The sequence below is a fragment of the Papio anubis genome, chromosome 16 (assembly GCF_008728515.1).
Source record: "Papio anubis isolate 15944 chromosome 16, Panubis1.0, whole genome shotgun sequence".
Classification (NCBI taxonomy): domain Eukaryota; kingdom Metazoa; phylum Chordata; class Mammalia; order Primates; family Cercopithecidae; genus Papio; species Papio anubis.
This window is the reverse complement of record NC_044991.1, coordinates 19,947,794-19,968,922: the sequence shown is the minus strand read 5'-3', so window position 1 is coordinate 19,968,922 and position 21,129 is coordinate 19,947,794. Positions and strand designations below refer to the sequence as shown.

The 21,129-nt window shown below is 47.5% G+C and overlaps 1 protein-coding gene and 1 long non-coding RNA gene across 5 annotated transcripts in view; one reads left to right on the top strand and one right to left on the bottom strand.

Moving 5' to 3' along the window:
* Positions 1–17,314, bottom strand: part of LOC116270740 — a 69,183-nt gene extending 51,869 nt beyond the window's left edge. The window contains exon 1 of the long non-coding RNA XR_004178915.1: positions 17,235–17,314. This is a non-coding gene — a long non-coding RNA (uncharacterized LOC116270740). The remainder of the gene's footprint in view (positions 1–17,234) is intronic.
* The window catches only part of OSBP2 (oxysterol binding protein 2), a 221,023-nt gene that overhangs the window by 59,690 nt on the left and 140,204 nt on the right, over positions 1–21,129 (top strand). The window contains exon 1 of one of the 4 annotated variants that reach the window (XM_003905439.3): positions 16,780–17,600. The exons of the other annotated variants lie outside the window; for them this stretch is intronic. The gene's annotated coding sequence lies outside the window, so the exon portion shown is untranslated. Of the gene's footprint in view, positions 1–16,779; positions 17,601–21,129 lie in introns of those variants that run through there. 4 annotated transcript variants of the gene reach the window in all.

Sequence of the window (21,129 nt, the reverse complement as noted above, 5' to 3'; positions counted from 1 at the left end):
AGAAGTTTGAGGTTGCACTGAACCACGTTCACGCCACTGTACTCCAGTCTGGGTAACAGAGCAATGCCTTGTCCCTAAAAATAATAATAATAAAAATAAAATGATTAAAATGGTAAACGTTATGTATGTTTACATCCACACACACCCAAAATTATCTTAGGTGGCTTGCTAGTGCTTGTTGGGTAAAATCCAAGCTCTTCCTCACCTCGGAGGTAAGGCCCTCTGTGATCAGGCCCCTGCTGGCAGCTCCTTTCCTGCTCCTCTCTGCCCCGCCCACTGGGTTCAGTTCTGCTTCAGGGCCTTTGTACTTCCTGGTATCTCTGCCTAGAACACATCTGACTGGTGTCCCATCTTCAGAGCTCAGCCTAATGTCACCTCAAAGTACTTTAAGCTGTTCCTCTCTATTGAGACATCTCCATTATAGGACCCTGGATATTTTCTTCACTGCCATCTGCTGTCATTTTTATTTTTATTTATTTATATTTTGAGATGGAGTCTTGCTCTATCACCCAGGCTGGAGTGCAGTGGTGTGATCTTGGTTTACTGCAACCTCCATCTCTTGGGTTCAAGTGATTCTCCTGCCTCAGTCTGCAGCTGGGACTACAGGCACCCGCCACCACACCTGGCTGATTTTTGTATTTTTAGTAAAGGCAGGGTTTTACCATATTGATCAGGCTGGTCTCGAATTCCTGACCTCAAATGATCCACCCACCTCTGCCTCCCAAAGTGCTGGGATTACAGCCATGAGCCTCCACACCCAGCCTATTTTTATTTATTTATTTATTTTAATATGGAGTCCACACTGTCACCCAGGCTGGAGTGCAGTGGTGCGATCTCGGCTCACTGCATGCAACCTCCGCCTCCTGAGGCTGGTCTTGAACTCCTGACCTCAGGTGATCTGCCTGCCTCAGTCTCCCAAAGTGCTGGGATTACAGGTGTGAGCCACTACGCCCGGCCTAAACTAAAAAACTTCTAAGACCCCCGAACCTTTTAAATTTTTTATTGTTCATCTCCTCAATAGAACCTAAGTTCCTTGAGGGCAGAGAGAGCCTATATGTCTTGTTTCCATGGTGATCTCAGGACCAGGCCCTGAGTTTGTTACTGGAGTTGGTGCCCAGCAAGGATCTGTTGTGGGGCCAGTGTGCCGTGACACCCTTGGCAGCATCAGCAGTGTCCTTGCAGAAGACGACTGTGGTGTTGCAGTTCCTTTCCACCTGTTGTCACCAGAAAAAGGGGTCTGGTCCCAGATCCCCAGAGTGGGTTCTTGAATCTGTCGCAGGAAAGAATTCAAGGCGAGTCACAGAGTGAAGTTAAGATCACTTATTAGAGATTACTCAATTACAGAGTAGGGTGTCCTCAGAAAGCAAAAGGAGCAATGCGCTACCTTAAAAGTAGTGCTTGCTTATATAGGTTGTTAAGAATTGTGTATTTAGGCCGGTCAGGAGTTCGAGATCAGCATGGCCAACATGGTGAAACCCGGTCTGTAATAAAAATACAAAAATTAGCTGGGCATAGTGGTGTGCGCCTGTAATCCCAGCTAGTTGGGAGGCTGAGGCAGGAGAATCGCTTGAACCCGGGAGGCAGAAGTTGCAGTGACTACACTCCAGCCTGGGCGAGACAGATCAACACTCTGCCTACAAACAAACAAACAAACAAACAAAAAAGAATTGTGTATTTATTACAAAGGCTGGTGATTAGTGGCAGACTATTAGTATTGTTACTTTCCTATTGTTACTAATTCTTGATTTTAGCAAGAATTTATCAGTGTACTATTATTTTTAAATCAAAACCTATTCTTAAACTAAGAATGCTTTTTTGTTCTTAAAGTACTGGGACATTTCCATAAGTTCTGAGTCTTTAGTTGGTTAATATCATTAGCTCATTCCCTCAACTATAAACATGTGACCAGGACTGCCCAAACTCCTGGGAATGTAACCCAGCAGGTTTGGCTTTATCTGGGCTTTATTCAAGATGGAGTCACTGTGGCTAGGATGCCTCTGACACTGTCACCACTGGAACAAATGAACTTGTGACATTTGGCTGGAGAAAGGAAGCCCAGGCAGAACCTGCTTGAATTGCAAGTTTGAAGGTTCAGGGTGTGCAAATGAAGCCACAGACTCGTTTCTAATTCTGTTTGTTTTTTATTTTTGAGATGGAGTCTTGCTCTGTCACCCAGACTGGAGTGCAGTGGCGCGATCTTGGCTTACTGCAACCTCCGCCTCCCGGGTTCAAGCAATTCTCTTGCCTCAACCCCCTAAGTATCTGAGATTACAGGCATGTGCCACAATACCTGGCTAATTTTTGTATTTTTAGTAGAGACGAGGTTTTGCCATGTTGGCCGGGCTGGTCTTGAACTCCTGACCTTAAGTGATCTGCCCACCTCAGCCTCCCAAAGTGTGAGGATTACAGACGTGAGCCACCGCGCCTGGCCACAGACTCGTTTCTAGTGACACAAGCAGAACCAGGAGTGGAAGTAGTGAGACTGATTTCTGCTTGGTCAAGAACAGAGCTCACTATGAGAGGGAGGGAGAAGTGAGGAACATAGTGAAAGATCGGAGCCAGAGGGCTGGGCCTGAGGCAGGGCCTGAGGGTCCTCCCAGTGTTTCAGTGCTGTCATTCTGGGCTAAGTTGGCATTTCTTTAACTGTTCCCTTTCCACATTTGGTAGAATATTCTGTAGTACTGTGGACAGAGCAGTGGGCCCAGGGGCAGGTCTGACGCTGGATAAGTCACTATGTCTCATGGTGCCTCCTCCTCCTGTCTATGGAATGAACAACTGGCCAAGCTTCTCCCCAAGCCCAGCTCTGGGGCCTTGATCAAATCAGTGAATGCTTCCGAGCTCCAGTTCCCTGTCTTTGGCATTCCTGCTTAGTTGCTGGGAGGATTACACAATGGTAAATGGGAAGTGTGTTGTACTGTGGATGCAACCAATTCCATTCACGCTGGCATTGCTGGCGGGTCATATGCCCCATGTAAACAAAAAAATACAATTCGAAGGCCCTCCAGCCATCTCAATGGGATTTCCTCCTAGGCCAGGGCACTCTAAAATGTAACCTGAAAGACTGGTTCAGGTTATGATGGGAAGTGGGAGTCTCATGCCTCATAATACCTCTCATAACACCTCATGCCTCATAATACCTCATAATACCTCTCATAATACCTCATGCCTCATAATACTTCTCCGATGTTAACATCAACACAGACCTTAAGTCTAATAAGAAACATTGGCAATCTGTTCTTTCCGAAGCCTGCTACCTGGAGGCTTCATCTGCATGGTAAAAGTTTGGTCTCCATAACCTCTTATCCCAACCCAGGTATTCCTTTCTAGTGATAACTCTTTTTTTTCTTTTTTTTTTTTTTTTTGAGATGGGTCTCTATCTGTCGCCCAGGCTGGAGTGCAGTGGCACGATCTCAGCTCACTGCAACCTCTGCCTCCCAGGTTCAAGCAATTCTCCTGCTTCAGCTTTCTGAGTAGCTGAGATTACAGGCATGCACCACCATGCCTGGCTAATTTTTCTATTTTTAGTAGAGTCGGGTTTCACCATCTTGGCCAGGCTGGTCTTGAACTCCTGACCTCAGGTGATCCACCAATCTCAGTCTCCCAAAGTGCTGGGGTTACAGATGTGAGCCACTGCACCCAGCCTCTATTGATAACTCTTAAAATCAATTGCCAATTAGAAAAAATTTAAATCTACTTGTAACATGGAAACCCTGTCCCCTTCAAGTTGTCGCACCTTTCTGGACCAAACCGATGTATTTCTTAAATGTATTTGATTGAAGTTTCATGTCTCCCTAAAATGTATAAAATCAAGCTGTACCCCAACCACCTTGGCACATGTTCTCAGGATCTCCTGAGGGCTCTGCCAGGGGCCGTGGTCACTCATATTTGGCTCAGAATAAATCTCTTCAAATATATGTGTGTGTGTGTGTGTGTGTGTCTATATTTTTTTTTTTCCTTTTTTCTTGAGATGGAGTCTCACTCTGTCATCCAGGCTGGAGTGCAGTGTGCGATCTCAGCTCACTGCAACCTCCACCTCCCAAGTTCAAGCGATTCTCCTGCCTCAACCTCTCCCAAGTAGCTGGGATTACAGGTGCCCGCCACCATGCCTGTCTAGTTTTTGTATTTTTAGTAGAGACAGGGTTTTGCCATGTTGGTCAGGCTAGTCTCCAACTCCTGACTTGAGATGATCCTCCTGCCTCAGCCTCCCAAAGTACTGGGATTATAGGCGTGAGCCACTGCACCCAGCCCTCTTCAAATATTTTACAGAGTTTGACTCTTTTCGTTGACACCCAGCACTCATAAAATCATTTGCCCACAGCTGGTGGCAGGAGATGGGGCAGAATCACCCGCAGGAGATTAGGCGCCCAGGGCGTTTGAGAGGTGAAGGGAAAAAACTGCTTTTACTGTCTCCAAACAACTTACGTCCAACAATATGTGTTTCCCCAAAATGAGGTGCGGCAGCCCCCAAGGGATTCACCTCCGGAAAGACATTCACCTTCTGCTCAGGGCAAAGACATGCTGCTTGTGGCCGCAGGAGGGAGAGCCATGGTCATCCTGGGGGAGGCGTGCTCACACTTCCCAAAAAAGGACCTGTGTTAGTCACAGAGGAGTCTGCAAGCGGGGACGGTGGCCCTTCCCTGCCAGCCCTTCCCCAGCTGTGCACCCAGCCCCCTCTGCTCACTGCAGTAGTGATTCTCTGCTTATACACCTAAAATTTGACCTTTTGGGGTTTTCCAGTTTTGTATTTGTGGCTTGAACCTGCCAGTTGCCTAAAATGAGCTGAGGGAAGGAATACTTATTTCCAGGCCACATACTTTTTCTTCCCTTTCCTTTCCCTTCCCTTTCCTTTCCCTTCCCTTTCCTTTTTTGAGACGGAGTCTCGCTCTGTCATCTAGGCTGGAGTACATTGGCGTGATCTTGGCTCACTGCAACTTCCGCCTCCTGGTTCAAGTGATTCTCCTGCCTCAGCCTCCTGAGTAGCCTCCGAGTAGTACAGGCACTGCCACCACACCTGGCTAATTTTTGTATTTTTAGTAGAGATAGAGTTTCTCTATGTTTGCCAGGCTGGTCTCGAACTCCTAACCTCACCCACCCAGCTTCCCAGAGTGCTGGGATTACGGATGTGAGCCACTGCCTCCGACCTAGGCCACAATATAATTTTTATCATATAAAAATAATCCCTGGCCAGGTGAGGTGCCTCATGCCTGTAATACCAGCACTCTGGGAGGCCAAGGTAGCTGGATCACTTGAGGTCAGGAGTTTGAGACTAGCCTGGCAAACACGGGGAAACCCTATATCTACTAAAAATACAAAAATTAGCTGGAGGCTGGGCGCGGTGGCTCACGCCTGTAATCCCAACACTTTGGGAGGCTGAGGTGGGTGAATCACTTGAGGTCAGGAGTTCAAGACCAGCCTGGACAACATGGTGAAACCCCGTCTCTACAAAAATAAAAAAATTAGCCGGTCATGGTGGCACACATCTGTAATTCCAGCTACTCAGGAGGCTGAAGCAGGAGAATCACTTGAACCTGGAGGCACAGGTTACATGAGCTGAGTTTGCACCACTGCACTCCAGCCTGGGCAACAGAGTGAGACTCCATCTCAAAAAAAAAAGAAAAAAAAAATTAGCTTGGCATGGTGGTGCATGGCTGTAATCCCAGCTACTTGGGAGGCTGAGGCAGGATAATCACTTAAAACAGGGAGGTGGAGGTTGCAGTGAGCGGAGATTGCACCACTGCACTGCAGCTTGGGTGACAGAGTGAGACTCCATCTCAAAAAATAAAAATAAAAATCCCTGGTAGACTTCTGTACCTTATATGCTCTTGTACATTAACTTTTCAGAGGGAATGAATGTCATTTAAATGGCGTGGTCCTATAAACCAAAAAATATCTGAGACAATTTCAATCAGTTTAGAAGTTTATTTTGCCAAAATTAAGGACTTACCCATTATACAGTCTCAGGAGGTCCTGACAACATGTGCCCAAGCAGGCTACAGCTTGTTCAGCTTGTTTTTTTTTTTTTTTTTTTTTTTTTTTGAGACGGAGTCTCACTCTGTTGCCCAGTGGCACGATCTTGGCTCACTGCAAGCTTTGCCTCCAGGGTTCACGCCATTCTCCTGCCTCAGCCTCCCGAGTAGCTGGAACTACAGACGCCCACCACTATGCCCAGCTAATTTTTTTTTGTATTTTTAGTAGACACAGGGTTTAACCATGTTAGCCAGGATGGTCTCGATCTCCTGACCTCGTGATCTGCCCGCCTTCGCCTCTTAAAGTGCTGGTATTACAGGTGTGAGCCACCGCGCCCAACCTACAGCTTGTTTCTATACATTTTAGGCAGACATAAGACATCAATCAATGCAAGATGTACATTCCTTCAGTCCAGAAAGGCGGGACAGGGGTGCAAATGGGTAGGAGGGGTGGGTGAGGTTTCCAGGTCATAGGTGGATTCAAAGATTTTCTGAATGACAGTTGGTTGAAAGAGCTTATCTAAAGACCTAGAATCCATACAAGGGAGTGTCTGGGTTCAGATAAGGGGTCCTGGAGACCAGGGTTCTTATTATGCAGACGAAGCCTCCAAGTAGCAGACTTCAGAGAGGATAGATTGTAAATGGTTCTCACCAGACTTAAAAAGGTGCCACACTCTTAGTTCTCTCCTAGATCAAGGAAAAGACCTGGAAAAGGAAAGAGATTCTCTAGAGAACGTAGACTTTCCCAAGAGACAGATTTGCAGGGCCATTTCAAAATATGTCAAAGAAATGTATTTTCAGGTAAAATACTTTGATCTCTTTTAGGGCCCACTATTTGTCATGTGATACTATACTAGAGTCAGGCTGGAACTTGGTGTCATTGCTACAAAATGTCTTAAGATCTCTGCTTTAATGTTAATGCTAGCCAGCTGTGCCTGAATTCCAAAGGGAGGAGGGTACAGAGGCATGTCCAACCCCCACTTCCCATCATGGCCCTAGGTAGTTTTTTTAGGTTAACTTTGGAGTGCCCTTGGCTGAAAGGAGGAGCCCATTTACATGGTTACGGGGCTTCGAATTTTTTTTCAGTTTACAGCCCTATATGAACTCAAACTTCAGGAGCAAGGTATGGCAGCTCCCACAGAGGTAAGAACCAAGACCCTCTGTGGTTGGAAGGGAGGGTCTTCCAACCCTTCCTTGGAAGGTTCAGGATAACTTGGTGGAGACAGCTCCATGCTCCTTCCCTTGAAGCTGAGGGGATTGGCCTGGGACTAGGGCCTCCATCTGCCCAGGAAGGTGGTGGATGGGAAGGCTGGACAGGCTAAGTGGCCAGAGTGTAGAAGTCACCTGTCCACCCCGGAAGGCCAGACCATCTTTGGTCAGCAGCTGCCACAGAGCAGGATGATGTGCTTTCCAAGGATTTTGCATGTGACGGTTTGAACACGGGTTATTTGGCTTCCTTTGAAAAGAGTTACTGTTGGACTTATCCCCAGGAGAAGGGCATATTTGCCTGCAGCCCTTCAGGGAGAAACAAACTTTTTTCACATATTTCAAGTTATGAGAGGGATTTGAAAGCAGTGAAGCAAGCATGTCCTGTAGAAAGCCCTGGAATTCAGTGGCCTTTTCTCCAGCCAGTTTGGTATTCCTTCCGTTTTGCCTGGTGGCAACTCTCAGATTCCCTTCCACCTGTGTATTTGGGGCTGGATGACACATTTTTCCTTGTGTGGAATTTATTTGTTCTTAATTGTTATGCCCAAATATTGTGTGACATCGATCAAACTCTGAGAAATCAGAGGCACACAGTTCTTGTGAGAATTACATTAGGTCTTTCTGCTGCTTGGGGAAAAAATAGATTTTCCTTTGAATCTTTTTATAAATCATCACTCAAAGAAATGGACTTCAGCCAAAAATTGGGCAGACTTTTCCAAATGCATGAGAAGATGCTGAAACTCCCTAGATGGTGTTTTCCCTGCACACTGCCTCTGTTTATATTTCCTGTTTATTGTTGACATTGGAAGACTCCTGTTCTGTGAAAGAAAGCAAGGCAATCCTGCAAGGTCACTCAAAGGTAAAATGGTTCTTATGCACTAAAGTGCATGCATATGTCCCTCAGCAGGCTTTGATTGGTGTCCTTGTGTGTCCTGGGGGCTGAGCCAGATGCAGGGAACTCAGAGATAAACAGGCACAGGCTTGGACCTGGCCTTTGAGGAGCTCACTGTTTGGGGCTGAGGAGAGACTCGTGTGGGCAGCACAGGTACGCTGGCCCATGTGGAGGAGAGAAGAGCTGTACCTGGGGTGGAGTAGGCACCTCACCTTCTCCCTGTGCCCCTTGCCTCACACCCCACCCTGCTCTGTAGCAAGCTGTCTTACCCTCCCCACGTCCTTTGTGTCACCTCTGAGGGCTCTCCCTTGTCCTTAGGAAAGCCTGTGTGCTGTGCTGTGCTGTCCTGCCCTGCCGGCCTCATGTTGGGGGTCTCCATGGGTGTCTGACTCCTCCACCTGGAGCTCCTCTGCATGGACGTCCTGCTGCTGTGCTGGGGCAGGGGGTGCACCTGTCCAGCCCCCGGGCTTCTGGATCAGCTTTGGTCATTGCCTCTTGGGGCTACCCTTGCCCCACCTCAAAGCCTTCCCTTGCCATATAGCTGTCTACTGACTACATCTTCCTGTCCCCATCACTGATCTTCCCCACATCTGTCTTCAAGCGCATAAAAACTCCCCGTCCTCTGCTTTCTTCCTGTGTACCCCTTCCTGCTGGGCAGCCTCTCCTCTTTCTTGTGAGGACCCTATCTTCCTGACCTCTTGGCTTTCAGCACATGCATCTCCAGTGCCCTCGCCAGGATCAGCTCACTTGTGTCCTCCTGTGGGCATCTTCTCAGCTGCTGAGGAACAACATCTATAGCTGTGTAGGCCGTGGCCACTAAACAGTCATGCTTTACACCCACTGGGCATGCCAGACCCAGGGGGCGCTTAGAGCAGAGAGGGTGTGGAGCTCTGGGCAGCTGATGGCTGGGACCTCAGATGATGTCCTGGGTCATAGTTAGGGGACTTCCCTGCTGGTCTGGAGATATCACCAGAGAAACCAGAGCTCACCACAGGACCAAGCAGCCTTTCAAAACAGTCCTTATTATCAGATTCTCAATTCCTTTCTTATCCTTTATTAGAAAAATTCATATGAGGAAGGGCATGGAGTTTTCTGCCGTTCTGATGAGGAGTCAGGCAAACCCAGGACTGTGTGATCGGCTGGCTATTCAAGCAGCTTCCAAAGTGTAGGCCTCCTTTGACTTCGGGAAGCTTTGTCTTGTTTCCAGCTGCCATCTGGTGGCTGGATTGAGGCCCTTCGGAGGGCATGTTGAGTCAGCCAGGGCTGGCTTGCTCACCTGTCTTTTTAAAGTCCCCGCGGGGTCATCAGAATGTGGGACCTCTGGGGAGAAGAGTCCAACCAGAAGGAACTTCTACCTACGCAGCCCCCACCCTCCAAGAGGGGCAATCCTGGCCCGGGGACTGGTCGATTGTGCCCCTCCTCAGCGTTCCCCTCCTCATGCCTCTCATTCTTCCAAATCCTGGTGTCTTGGTGCCTCTGCTAGGATTGCACCCCACCCATCTCAGCCCTCAGGTCCACCAGGGCCCTTGGCCATGGAGCTTGTCCTCAACCCCTGGGCCTCATTCCCTGGTCAGCATGCCCTTGCATCTTCAGCTATGCCTTAGCGTGCAGCACCAGTTCCCACGCAGCCTGACCTCACTAGGCCCTGTCCACCTCTGCCCCACGTGGCCACCTCCAGACCCTGTGGGCTCTGGCTCAGTAATCTGAAAGTCAGAGCGCTTTTCTGGCCACCAGAGCAGTTACCCTTCCAGTGCCCTTCCAGATCTGACTCCTCCAGGCGGCAGTCGCGTTTTTCTTTTCCTTTCTCACTTGGCCTTGCCCTGTGGTTCACCCCTGCTGGGGTGAGTTCTTCCTCTCTCTCCTGGTTGTCTGGCTTCCTTCACACCTGTCTGTCCTCTCTCTAACCATGGGGCAGCCCAGGCACTAGACAGGTCGGGCCCGAATCCAGACTGTGTGACTTACAAGCTAGGTCCCTCTGCGTCTGTCTCCTCACCCATAAAGTGTATGTGGTGATAAAGACCTCTTGGGGCTGGGCGTGGTGGCTTACACTTGTAACCCCAGCACTTTGGGAGGCTGAGATGGGCAGATCACAAGGTCAGGAGTTTGAGACCAGCCTGACCAATATGGTGAAACCCCGTCTCTACTACAAATACAAAAATTAGCCAGGTGTGGTGGCGCGCACCTGTAGTCAAAAAACCTCTTAGAGTTGTCAAGAGGGATAAATAAAATCATGTTACAAACTGCCCAGCAGTCACTGGAGTGTGGTGGCCACTCAGATGACGGCAGTGACATTGTTGGTCTTTTGGTGATGACCTGTCAGTTCTGCACCTTCTACCTTCAGGCAGGGGTGATAGGGTCCTCTGCTGAGCACACGTACATATGCTATGCAGCCACGTTCTGCAGTGACCCTCCAGCCATGTAGACCACACTCGTCAAACCCAGGGTATCTGCTGGGCCTTGATCAGTACCTGTCCCCTTTGTGTGAGTCCCCCACCACCTTTCTCTCCCATCTCCCAGTGGCTCTAGAAGTCTTTGCTACTCTGCGTATTTTCTTTCTTTTTTTTTTTTGAGACGGAGTCTCGCTCTGTCGCCCAGGCTGGAGTGCAGTGGCCGGATCTCAGCTCACTGCAAGCTCCGCCTCCCGGGTTCACGCCATTCTCCTGCCTCAGCCTCCCGAGTAGCTGGGACTACAGGCGCCCGCTACCTTGCCCGGCTAGTTTTTTGTATTTTTAGTAGAGACGGGGTTTCACCGGGTTAGCCAGGATGGTCTCAATCTCCTGACCTCGTGATCCACCCGTCTCAGCCTCCCAAAGTGCTGGGATTACAGGCGTGAGCCACCGCACCCAGCCTTATCACTGTCTTCTCTCTCCTGTAGCCTCAGCCTCTCTCCTGGCCTCTTCCCACTGCATATGAACCCACCACTCGCTACTTTGAAACTGTCCTAGCCAAGGTCTCAGGTCACTTTCCAGACCTGGCAGATGACCAAGAAGTTAACCTGGGTGTCACCTTGAGTCCTGCCCTCCCTAATCCGTCACGTGCATCTTGTCAGCAGATCCTGTCAGTGCCAGACCTGAGCACTTTCACATCTGCCCACTGCCCTCCATCTGCCTGGCCTCCAACCCAGTTTCACTACCCGACCTCCCAGATTCTGGACAGCAAGAGTGAGTCTTTTAAAATTTAATTCTGCTCGGTTCCAGTTCCAGGTAGGATTAAGTGAGAAGGTTTCACTCTGCAGCTATGAAACGTGGACAGGGCCAGGCGCGGTGGCTCATGCCTGTAATCTCTGCACTTTGGAAGCCTGAGGCAGGCCAATCACTTGAGGTCAGGAGTTCGAGACCAGCCTGGCCAACATGGTGAAACCCCGTCTCTACTAAAAATACAAAAATTAGCTGGGTGTGGTGGCGCACATTTGTAGTTCCAGCTACTGGGGAGGCTGAGGTGTGAGAATCACTTGATCCCAGGAGTAAGTGGTTGCAATGAGCCGAGATGGCACCACTGCATTCCAGCCTGGGTGACAGAGTGAGACTCTGTCTCAAAAATAAAATAAAATGTGGACAGAATGCACAGAGCAGCTATTTGAGCACCCTGAAAATTAAGTAGCCACAAGCAGACTGGAGAAGACCAGAATCTGAGGTAACACCAAACAGGTGGTGAGGTTATAATTTTTTCCCTCCAGTGTCTTCTAGAGTGGACTCAGGGGAGACCCAGAAGTAAGCAGACAGATAAAACTCCTGGAGAAGCCCTCTAGTTCAGGCTCAAGGAGGAAGGGGTCCCCTGGCAGTGATAGAAGTGGCAACGAGAGGCCCGCAGGTGTCAAAAACTCAGAAGAATCCATCCATGCCAGTAGGAAGAGCTCTAGTCCCAAGAGGTGAGGCAACCCCCGTTACATTTTTCTCTCACTCTTCCTACCACTTAGCCCCTGAAATAGGTGCAGTGGTGGGAAGTGGGCAACCAGAGGACTGAAACAGAGAGCCTGAGAGAACCAGAAAAAAACAGGAGATTGCAGAGAGAGAACACCTTGGGAAAGTGACCCCCATAACGTTGTTTTCATGAACTCCTGGCTTCACGTCCAAGCTGCACATGGATGGATCTGATCCTAAACAGCGTACTAAAGATTTTGAGAACTGAACTTAAAGCTACATGAATACCCACGTCCCTGTGGCCACTGACTGGCACACATGTGGGACAGATCCAACTAGTACTGCAAAGGGCCGGGCATGGTGTAACCTGGCACTTTGGGAGGCTGAGGCGGGTGGATCACTTGAGGCCAGGAGTTCGAGACCAGCTGGCCAACATGATGAAACCTCATCTCTACTAAAAATGCAAAAATTAGCCAGGTGTAGTGGTGCACACCTGTAATCCCAGCTACTTGGGAGGTTGAGGCAGGAGAATCACTTGAACCTGGGAGGTGGAGCGTGCAGTGAGCTGAGATTGCACCACTGCACTCCAGAGCAAGACTCTGTCTCAAAAACAAAAACAGTACTGCAAAGGCTTTGAAAATGGAACAAACAGTGAAACCACCACCCAGAGAAGGCTGGTCCCTACGTGTGACCTTAACCCAACTTATCTGATAGACTGCTAAAATGAAAATATCAAATTACCAACATCAGGAATGAAATAAACAATTAATAGCACAAACAAACACAAAAGGACAATACTACAAAAACATAAAATAGATTTAAAAAATACATAAAAGGAATGCTACAGACAACTCTGCTGACAAATTTGACAACTTGGATGAAATGAACCAATTCCTCAAAAATCAAATTCTAACATTTGCCCAAGATCAAATCCATAAACTGAATAATCCTATAACTATTAAAGAAGTTGCATTCATAATTTAAAACACTTCAAAAAAGAAGTCTTCAGGCCTATATGATTTCACAGGTAAATTTTATCAAATATTTGAAAAAAGAATAACACTATTTCCACACAATGTCTTCCAGAAAACAGAAGAGGAGTGACTAATTTCTTTTCTTTTTTTCTTTCTTTTTTTTTTTTTTTGAGACAGAGTCTTGCTCTGTCGTCCAGGCTGGAGTGTGCAGTGGTGCAGTCTTGGCTCACTGAAACCTCTGCCTCCTGTGTTCAATCTATTCTTCTCCCTCAGCCTCCTGAGTAGCTGGGATTACAGGCGTGTGCCACCACGCCCGGCTAATTTTTTTGTATTTTTAGTAGAGACAGGGTTTCACCATGTTGGCCAGGATCATCTTGAACTACCGACCTCAGGTGATCCGCCCACCTTGGCCTCCCAAAGTGCTGGGGTTACAGGCGTGAGCCACAGCGCCCAGCTTTTTTTTTTTTTTTTTTTGAGACAGAGTCTTGCACTGTTGTCCAGGCAGGTCTCAAACTTCTGACCTCAAGTGATGTGCTCATCTCAGCCTCCCAAAACGCTAGGATTACAGGAGTGAGCCACTGTGCCCGGCCAGGAGTGAGTAATTTCTAAAGCATTTATAAGGACAGCATACCCTGATACCAAACTGAACAAAGATAGTACAAGAAAAGAAAACTTCAGACCAATATTTCTTATGAGCATAGATGAAAACATCTTCAACAAAATGTTAACAATTTGAAACCAGCAATATAATAGAATAGTGATCCATGATCAAGTGGATTTCATGCTAGGAGTGCAAGACAGGTGCAAGATAGGTTCCATATTTGAAAATCAATATATGGGGCTGGGGGCAGTGGCTCGCACCTGTAATCCCAGCACTTTGGGAGGCCACTGCAGGCAGATCAGTTGAGGTCAGAAGTTCAAGAGCAGCTTGGCCAACGTGGTGAAACCCTGTCTCTACTGAAAATACAAAAATTAGCAAGGCATGGTGGTGCACCTCTGTAGTCTCAGCTACTTAGGAGGCTGAGTCAGGAGAATCACTTGAACCCTGGTGGGGGTGGAGGTTGCAGTGAGTGGAGATCACACCACTGCACTCCAGCCTGGGCAACAGAGCAAGACTCTGTCTCAAAAAAAGAAAAAGAAAAAAAAATCAATATAAATGGAATCACAATATTAACAATCTAAGAAAAACTACATTATAATATCAATTGATACAGAAAAAGGCATTTGACAAAATTTAACATCATTCATGGTAAAAACTCTCAGCAAACTGGGAAATTCCTCCACCTGATTAAGGGCATCTTCAAGAAACTGACATCATATGTAGTGATAGGAGACTGAATGCTTTACTTTCCCCCTAGGATCAGTAAAGTCAAGGATGTGCATGCTCACCGCTCATATTCATCCTTACACTGGAAGTCCTAGCCAGTATTATAATGCAAGAAAAAAGAAGTCAAAGGCACACAGATTGGGAAGAAAGAAACAGAGCTATCCCTATTTGCAAGTGACATGATGGCTGTGTAGAAAAATCCCAAGAAGGCCAGGCGCGGTGGCTCACGCCTATAATCCCAGCACTTTGGGAGGCTGAAGTGGGAGATCACGAGGTCAAGAGATTGAGATCATTCTGGCTAACACAGTGAAACCCTGTCTCTACTAAAAATACAAAAAAATTAGCCGGGCATGGTGGCAGGCGCCTGTAGTCCCAGCTACTCAGGAGGCTGAGGCAGGAGAATGGTGTGAACCCGGGAGGTGGAGCTTGCAGTGAGCTGAGATCATGCCACTGCACTCCAGCCCGGGCGACAGAGCGAGACTCCGTCTCAAAAAAAATAAAGAAAAAGAAAAATCCCAAGAAATCTACAAAAATATTTTTAGAGTAAGTGAGTTTAACAAGGTCACAGGATACAAGGTCAGTATGTAAAGGCCAATCATATTTCTGTGTACTAACAATGAACAATTGGTAACAAAAAATTTTTAAAAATCACTTACAATGACCCCATGAAATACTTAGATATACACAAAACAAATAGAATATCTGTATGTAAATAGTGTTAAATACTGATGAAATAGAAGACCAAAATAAATGGAGAGACATACAATGCTCATGGATCAGAAGATTCAAGAGAGTAAAGACATCAGTTCTCCCTTGACTGGTCAGTAGCTTGAATGCAATTCCAATAAAAATCCCAGCAGGACATTTTCTCAGCATAGACAAGCTTATTATAAATTTATATGGAAAGATAAAGAAATTAGAATAGCTAAAGCAACTTTGAAAAAGAAGAATAAAGTTGGAGTAATTACCCAATTTTAAGACTTACCACAAAGAAACAAGACAGTGTGATGTTGGTAAATACCATATAGATTAATGAGATAGACATATACATTAATGGAACAGAATAGAGAGTCCAGAAATGGGCCCGCACAAATATGGTCAGATGGCTTTTGACAGCAGTGCAGAAACATTTTAATTGAGAAAAGATAGTCTTTTCAACAAGTAGTGTTGGAACAATTGGACATCCATATGCAATAAAATGAATCTTGATTTATACTTCTGATTTATATACAATTTAACTCAAAATGTAAACCATACAACTATAATACTTTTACCTGTAATCCCAGCAGTTTGGGAGGCCGAGGCGGGTGGATCGTTTGAGACCAGCCTGGGCGATATGGCGAAACCCCATCTCTACCCAAAATACAAAAATGAGCCAGGCGTACTGGTGTGCAACTATAGTCCCAGCTACTTGGGAGGCTGAGTCAGGAGAGAATCATTTGAACCTGGGAAGCAGAGGTTGCAGTGAACCGAGATTATACTACTGCACTCCAGCCTGGGTGACAGAGTGAGACTCCATCTCAAAAAAATAAAAATAAAATGCAATTTGGATTTATGTCTCTTCTCTGGCTCCTCTTGTCCTCTAGACCCATCTAGCTTCTGCTGTCTTCACTGGCACACCATCTTGCTGCCAGCCAGCATGAATGCTGTACCTCTTGTTGGCAAAGTCTGTTCCCAAGTATCCAGTCCCTTCCCACACCCTATTTTCCTTAAATCTGTTTACCCTCCAGGAAGAGACCATTCAGGAAAGCCTTCCCTGAGCCAGCCTCCTGCTTGGGCCAGATGTTGGCTCCCAGGTGTTTGCTCCTCGGCTCCGCCCCTTGAACATGGTGGCATAGCAGTTAGTCTGAGCATGGGCTTCCTAGAGCCTCAGAGTCCCTACTTGTCAGTCCCTTAGAAGCTTCAATTCTGTGCTTCCCAGAATCCCTTCAATCAAAGATTTCTAAGTCAGTGGGAGCAGAGATGCTGGAGCCGGCCTGCCTGGATTCAAATCATGGCTCCCACACTTACCCACTATGTGACCTTGGACAAGTTGCTTGCTGTCTTTTGCCTCATTTCTCTCCTTTGTAAAATGGTTTCATGATAGAACCAACTCTTAGAGGTACTATTAGCTTAGATAATGTGTGAAGAGATCTTGGCACATGGCTTGGCAAATGCTCGACTAAAGTAAGCTGCAGTTATTGATAGTCGCTTTCGCAGCTTTAAAGTAATACAGGTTCCCAAGTCCCCTGCCCTGCTGAAACAGAATGAGAATGACTTTTGGGGGCAGGGAGTACTTGTATTTTTCTTCAAAAGCTCCGTGAGTGGGATTGGCAGATTCAACAAATAAAAACACAGGTTGGAAGGGCGCAGTGGCTCACACCTGTAATCCCAGCACTTTGGGAGGCCGAGGCAGACAGATCACTTAAGTCAGGAGTTTAAGACCAGCCTGGCCAACATGGTGAAACCTGTTTCTACTAAAAATACAAAAATTAGCCCGGCATAATGGTGCACGCCTCTAATCCCAGCTACTTGGGAGGCTGAGGCAGGAGAATCGCTTGAACCCAGGAGGCGGAGGTTGCAGTGAGCTGAGATTGAGCCACTGCTCTCCAGCCTGGGCAACAGAGTGGCCAAAAAGAAAAAAAACACCCCACAGGTCACTCAGGTTAATTTGAGCTTCAAATACAAAACGAATAATGTTTTAGGATAAGGATGTCTCATGCAATATTTGGGTAGTGTTTATACTAAAATTTATTTATTGTGTATCTGAAATTCAAATGTAACTGGGCATCCTGCATTTTATCTACGAGTATTTAACCCTATCCTGGGGGACCTCAATACCCAGCCCACTCTGGGTCTGTGCTCCCAACTCCCTGGTCCAAAGGCAAACCTCCAAGTCCGAAAAGAGAGAGTATCCTTTTACTCAACACAGGGGGGCGCTAGAAGATGGCTTGTTCGCTTTCTTTTCTGTAACTCAGTGTCTAGGGAAGCACCAGCAGGTTGGCTGGCTTGCAACAAATCTCTCCGTACCTGTGAGTCATTTTCCGATGTTCAGGTCTGTAAGAAGCTGATACAGAGTTGGCCACCTCCCTCTTGGGTCTTCCCTTCTGGGGGGCTAACCTAGCGCCTCAGGGGCTCCTCTGTTCTTGCTTCTCCCCTAGGCTCACCTGCCTTCCATTGATGTCATAACTCTATTCTGATATCACAGCCCAGCACTTGGAATTATCCCAGCCAGCCCAGGTTCTGCCCTTAGAGCAACTAAGGCAGGCAGTTGAGTGGGGCGAGGGGGTCGGGGGTGAGGAGGGGGCTGGGTGGCTGGTGGCCCTAGAGGCTGGCCCTAAAGAATACCTGGACAGCCTGCAATCCTATTGCTCCAAAATGAAAATCCTCTAAAAGGTAGGACTTCAAAGACTTTCCTCCTGTTCCTGTTGGCTGTGATCCCACTGAGGTGGAAATAAATTCCCCGGGAGTATGGCGTTGTTGTGGCTCTGTAAACAGCTCTCAGGAAACCTGCTGCCTGTGTGCCTGGGAATGTAAGTGGGCTTGGTCCACTCAACAGTCCTCTCTTGCCATTTGAAGGAATGGCTGCCCGAAGAACAGTATTTCTTACTTATTGTGGGAGTCATTCCTTAGTGCTTGGAGAAGGCCTGCAGATACTGATCCAGCTTTTTCTGTCGCCTCTGTCCTCACTCCCTAAGAAACTGGATGGGAACAGGCTTATGCTGTCCTCAGGACAAAGGGGAAATATAGGTGCATTCAAGCTATTGACCCTCAGACCCCTCGGTCCTGAGGAGGAGAGAAGCCCCGTCCTCCCAACTGGTCGGATGGTATAAAGAGCTCTCTTATGAACTCACTGAGTAAAAATTTGACTGGTATGGATTAAACAACAATAAAAGAAAACCCTGAATAACTTCTCTCTTGCTTTGATGGACATGAAGTCTTCCTGGGGGAGCATGTTAAAACTGCTAATTCCTAGGGCAGGACCACTGAGATTCAGATCCGATGGTCATATGGCACCTAGGAACCCCCATTTTAATTTTTTTTTAATTTAATTTTTTTTTTTTTTATAGAGACAGGGCCTCACCATGTTGCCCATGCTGGTCTCAAACTGCTGGGCTCAGGCAGTTTTCCTGCCTCGGCCTCCCAAATTGCTGGGATTACAGGTATGAGACACCCGGCCCTCCCCCATTTTTATTTTTTATTTTTATTTATTTATTTTTGAGATGGGGTCTTGCTCTGTTGCCCAGGCTGGAGTGCAGTGGTATGATCTCAGCTTACTGCAACCTCCACCTCCCGAGTTCAGACAATTCTCCTGCCTCAGCCTCCCGAGTAATTGGGATGACAGGCATGTGCCACCATGCCTGGTTAATTTTTGTATTTTTAGTAGAGATGGGGTTTCACCATGTTGTCCAGGCTGGTCTTGAACTCCTGACCTCAAGTGATCTGCCCACCTCAGCCTCCCAAACTGCTGGAATTACAGGCATGAGCAACTGCTTCCGGCCTTTGCCCATTTTTGTAATGAACATTCCACACAGGGCTCCTGCCAGCCCTCCAAACCTCTCACTTTGAGAAGCACAGTCTGCTCTTTCAGACTCCCTGGATCGCTTATTGCTGCTAGCTCTCTTCCCCCATCTCCAAATTCCATGTTTTTCTTGGAGGGGGGTTTAATTCAGCTTTACTCCACATATTTATTTAATGTGCTGGATGCAGGAAGACAAAAGTGATGGTGTAGGGCCCTATTGTTCATCAGGTGCATTGTATCTGAGTTTTTGGCCCCTGCTAGGCCTAGGTGCAGCCCCTCTCTCTACCTAAGAAAACCGCTTGTGTCTATATCGGGAGTGCCATACCCTTTCTTCATCAGAGACTTTCTCTTCATGGTTCTCACTCGAACTGAAAAAATGGAATATAAGCATGAATTATTGGTCATTAAAACTGATAGTGGAGCCAGGCATGGCAGCTCATGCCTGTAATCCCAGCATTTTGGGAGGCTGTAGTGGGAGGATCGCTTGAGGCCAGGAGTGCAGAGCAGCCTGGACAACATAGCAAGACCCCATCTTTCAAAAAAAAATAGCTGGGTGTGGTGGCATGCACCTGTAGTCCTACCTATTCGAGAGACTGAGGTGGGGGGATCGCTTGAGCCCAGGAGGTCAAGGCTGCAGTGAGCTATGATCATGCCTGGGTGACAAAGCAAGACCCTTTCTCTAAAAACAAAAACAAAAAACTGGTAGTGGTGAAGGGCGTGGCTCATGGAAGGGATTGGTTTCTGTTTCTCTGGTGACCCTGGAATGAACATTGAATGGCACCTGGCAGGGCAGCCATAGCTCCTTGATCGCTCAGCAGCTCAAGGTGCAAATTCCTTCCTCACCGGCTGCAAATTTGGGCTTTCCCAACAAAGCCACACAGCTTTCTGAACAAATACACATATCTAGGTTAGTTCACAGGGTTTTTAGTTACTGTCTTGCCTGTGTGCTCTTGAAGTTTCCAGCCCTTTGTATTTGGCAGTGTTCAGGCATTCAAGCCTGGAGCCCGTGTAGTGCCAGGGCTTCCCTCCACGCTCTTGGTCCGGTGGAAAGCAGGACGTGTCCTGGCACTTGGGTCTTGGTCTTCAGGTTGCAGAATGGAGGGGTTGACCTCACCTAAACCCTCCAAAAAGCAGATGGTCAGACTCTCTTCCCTTCAAACTCTTCTCTGCCCTGACTCACACCTGGGCCATTTCATCCAGTGAGACTGAGGGAGGAGCAAGGGAGTCCATGTTTCCCCTTCATGATGCCGGGACAGGAAGCTGGACTCAGTCTCCTTCACATGGCCAGGAAGGGGAGTACCTGACCGCCCATCTTGGTTTTGGGAGAGAGAAAAACCAGTGCCCAGTCTGGGAAATGAGGGTTTGGGGGATTGTGATAAAATAGAGGACAGGACTCTGCAGGTCAGGGACAGAGGTGCATCCCGAGGGCTCACTGCAGGCAGGGCCAGGTGGCTCACTGTTTGCAGCTTTAGCTGCACCTTGGATATAGTTGCTGCTCTGTAAACGTGTTGATTGACAGAGGCACAGGTGAAAACCTCAGAACAGTTGTGCTTAAGGATGCTTAAGTTGGGCTTAAGGATGCTAAAAAAACTCTGGGATAGGATTTAATTTTTTTTTTAACTGCTGTTATTATCAGCCTGGCCAACACAGTGAAACCCTGTCTCTACTAAAAATACAAAACAAAACAAAACAAAACAAAACAAAAATTTAGCCGGGCATTGTGGCACGTGCTTGTAATCCCAGGCACTCTGGAGGCTGAGCCAGGAGAATTGCTTGAACCTGGGAGGCAAAGGTTTCAGTGAGCTAAGGTCACGCCACTGCACTCCAGCCTGGGCAACAGAGCGAGACTTTCTTTTTTTTTTTTTTTTTTGAGACAGAGTCTTGCTCTGCCGCCCAGGCTGGAGTGCAGTGGCATGATCTTGGCTCACTGCAAGCTCTGCCTCCCGGGTTCATGCCATTCTCCTGCCTCAGCCTCCCGAGTAGCTGGGACTACAGGCGCCCGCCACCTCGCCCGGCTAGTTTTTTTGTATTTTTTAGTAGAGATGGGGTTTCACCGTGTCAGCCAGGATGGTCTCGATCTCCTGACCTCGTGATCTGCCCATCTCGGCCTCCCAAAGTGCTGGGATTACAGGCTTGAGCCACCGCGCCCGGCCTAGAGCGAGACTTTCTCTCTCTCTCTCTCAAAAAAAAATTGTTGTTGTTATACAGAATAAACAGAAGTGAACAGAAGACTCTCGGGAATCGTTACATACCTGTCATCCAGATGCCACAGTTACCAGCTACCAGCTCATGGCCAGTCTTGTCTCTATGCCTCCATCCTCTTCCTCTATCTAAATCATTTTGAAGCCCATTGCAGAGGTCATAGCATTCCATTTGTTAACATGTCTGGATGTATCTTTAAAC